The sequence below is a fragment of the Acipenser ruthenus genome, chromosome 5 (assembly GCF_902713425.1).
Source record: "Acipenser ruthenus chromosome 5, fAciRut3.2 maternal haplotype, whole genome shotgun sequence".
NCBI classification, from domain to species: Eukaryota; Metazoa; Chordata; class Actinopteri; order Acipenseriformes; family Acipenseridae; genus Acipenser; species Acipenser ruthenus.
Genome location: NC_081193.1, coordinates 29,547,389 through 29,551,342, shown reverse-complemented (window position 1 = coordinate 29,551,342; position 3,954 = coordinate 29,547,389).

The following is a 3,954-nucleotide window of genomic DNA, read 5'->3' as shown; positions in this document are numbered from 1 at the left end:
CTTGGCGGAATTCTAAAATAATATTAATAACATTTCTTTAAAATATTGTTTGAATACGCTTTTAATTTCCCTAAAGCATCTGCAGGCATAATCAATTATTGTGGCTGCTAGATCAGTGGCTGATTTCAAAGACCCAGATTAGCACTAATCTTGGACTACCTTACCTAATCAAAATCCTTTCTCTGAAAAATACAGTGGTTTATTCTTATTGTCATTTGTATTTGTGTTGCTTATTTACTAAATGATTTAAATGTTGATGTTATCAATTATTTAACAAAGAATGAACCACAGTTAGACATCAAATGATTATATAATTGAAAGACAACTCCCTGCTGACTCACAAAGTGTGTACATTCGCTAAAGAATTACTGGGTGGGATAGAAAGGCAATGCACAATGATACACCTGCATTCATGTAAAATAATAATCTGATTACAGCAACTCAACCCAGACCCGTCACAGCATATTTACTTAGCATGATGGACACACTTTCCAGTTTTATTATTTTATTTAACCTCTGCAGATGTAAATTGAACAAAGCTAAATTTTAAACTCTAAAAGTCTTTCAAAGATGTGCAATGCACAATACTGTGATCTATTAAAGCTTTATAACTTTCAAAATATAAACTGTTTCCCTCTTAGTAATTAAGATTGTTTGACTGGTAAATAAGAGAAAAACAAGTATAAACATATGACAAAGGCACAATTTGATTTCAAGCCTTGTGTTGTCACCCTCATACAAATATAACAATAATAGGACATATCTGATTAATCTAAAAATCTGTGTACTGAGCAAGGTTATGAAAACACTGAACAATGCATTGGGTCCTATTTTACAACCACCCACTGTTTTCCCTTATATATAAAAGTTTACCATTTTAAAAGAACAGCAAAGTGTAATAAAGCATCGTGAAAGCATGGTACAGCATAGGTAAGCATTGAACAGAATACTGAGGTATGGTAAAGAATATTAATAAACATGGCAAATCAGGGTAAACTATGGTAAATGCATAGCAAAACTGCAAAAATACCATGGCAAACTTTTATAAGGGTTAAATCAATTAAACCCCAGAGACTGTAAATTGAACCTTTGACACGAGACACAATGTATTATTATTATCATTATTTGTTTATTTAGCAGATGCCTTTATCCAAGGCGACTTACAGAGACTAGGATGTGTGAACTATGCATCAGCTACAGAGTCACTTACAACTATGTCTCACCCGAAAGACGGAGCTCAAGGAGGTTAAGTGACTTGCTCAGGGTCTCACAATGAGTCAGTGGTTGAGGTGGGATTTGAACCAGGGACCTCCTGGTTACAAGCCCTTTTATTATAAACTTTTCAATGTACTTGAAAAGGTTATAATAAAAACACTATTATAAATTAACATACTTTTACTAACATGATGTTTTTTCTTGTTGAATAGACAATAAAATATAAACATTTTAATTTAAAGGTCAATTTAATTCAATTCTAAGATGAGTAGGTCACTCAAAACAAAAACTGTTTTATTTCAGACTTGTGCCCACTGGTAAATTGACATATCTTTTTTCAGAAGGGGCTAAGGATTAAAGGGATGTGGCCTAAACTAATCTCTCACCCACTTACACAGAACATCATTACCATCTGACTAATCGCATGAGAGATGTTGCACCTGTATATTCCTACATTTAACTGTTCATGCCTATTTATGTCACAATCACACTTAATATTGACACATTTCCAGAAGCCTGTACATTTATCACCTGGTTGGGCAGTTTACATTCAAAAAGCCCTGTGCAATGTCTGTTTAGCATAATAATAAGCTAGTTTAAATATATGGCCCAGGGGCCCATCTCTGTCTCAGTTCCCAGTGCTTACAGCTGTAAATCTCCAGGGCTGGGTCGCTAGAGACACCAACACCTGGAGGGAAGACACAACTGCAAAACGTGTTTGTGGGAGGGTGGAGGTGCAAAGAAGCATAGCTAAGACTCTGAGAGTAGTAATTAATTTTGACAAGGGGAGAAGTCGTAACTACCTCCTGAACCACATAAAGCCTTCAGTTGTTTTTATGAGCTTCTGTCTTGCGCTTTAGGGAGGACTCAGGTGTGGTATTAATTCCATGCTCTCAGCTTTCAGTTAATTTGGGAGATAGATTTGCATAGCAGGTCTTATTAACTAATTGGCATTTGTCTTTATGTATGATTTGCAGTATGAAGTAAACATGTGTCTTAAAAACTGAGCAATTACCTACATTTAAAACGATCTTGTGTTAGAGGTCATGCATTTCTAAGTAAAATTGTTATTTCCCCTAGTGGGGACTAAATATTCTATTCCCATGTGCAAATTACCTTTTTTCTTTATTTTTCTTTTTAGTCACCCTACAGCCCTGCTGCTGTTTGTTCCTTCAGTAGCAGTTGTTGTGTGGGTCTTCTATTTCAACATACAGCACATACATCCTAGGTTATTTCAAACTAGTTTGCATAGTGGATATTGCTTTATAATCATCCCTGTATACAAATGCCATAAACACACAAGCTTGCTCTTTATGGTATGAGTGCTGTAGCCATTTATTTCTGGTTGTGTCAGGCTTTTTTACTTAAAGGTTGATGTACATTTTCACCTGGTGCTGGGGTGTGAAGAATATTTAAATGAATTGAGTGAGCTGAAAGTAGAATGTTTTCATAGTGGGAACCAATTAGTGGGGTGTGTTTGCCATGGGGCTTCAGCTAAACCAGTTTTTTTGTCTTTGGGTCCTTTTCACAGCTTTTCTTAAAATGCTTAGAATTTATTTATTTTTTTATCAGATTCTTAAACTTTTAATAAGTTGTGCTAAAGAACGTCCATTTTCAAGCTTGATCATAACTAGGTAAGTGGTGCTTTAGAAAATGTAAGTGTTATATACAGACAGATGGCTAGGCAGACAGACAGACAGTAGGCTTCCATACACCCCAGATTATAATACATTAAATAACTTGCTAAAGATCCTTACTAGGTTTTATAACAATTGGACAATAAGTTCTATAGATATTTGTAAAAATGTTGTGTGACACAGACACAATCAGATGGCCAGCCAACCAGTTTTTCCCCCCACATTGTGAGGTTATCAATAACCTCTGCTAAAGAATATCCTTCATCCCAATTAGATTAATGGTCAGATAGACAGTTAGCTATATTTTTAAAGCCCACTTTTTATTGTTTGGGTCATTTGTGGAATTACTAGATAATTATTTTTTTATTTTGTCAAAATGAATTACACTTCTATGTGCCAATGTCAACATTGCAAACATGGTGTGATTCAGCAGGCAGGAGCAAGGCCATCCAATCTTCATCAGCTTGATATTTAAACCCCTAGTCAAGCACCCTATGTTTTTCGTTGGCACTTTTTGCCCCACCATTCCTCCCCAGCACCACCTCTGCAACTTTATCTCCCTCTCATCACCCCACCATCCAGGCAGAACTAGGCCTCACCTGTTGTATTGAGCCCCAAATAGCCTTATTTTAGCAAGAGAAAATATCATATTAAACTAGCATAAAACAACTTTCTTGCTGCGCAGAGCAGATTATTATTTTAGTCCTTTCTTTAGAGATTTATACTATTACAATTAAAATGACTGTGTGTGACAGGTTGACCAAGGTAAGGAGACTCAGAGTCAGGATATGCAGGGAAAATAAAAGACTTTTAATTAACAAAATACACAAAACAAAAGGCACGATGGCCAACCAAAAAGACAAACACAAAAACAGGCTTTAAACAAACTATATCAAGAAAACCTCGCTCGCACGCACGCACGCACGCACGCACGCACATCTTCTCACGCACGCACGCACGGACGCACGCACGCACGCACGCACATCTTCTCACTCTCACACGCACGCACGCACGCACATCTTCTCACTCTCACACGCACGCACATCTTCTCACTCTCACACGCACGCACGCACGCACATCTTCTCACTCTCACGCACGCACA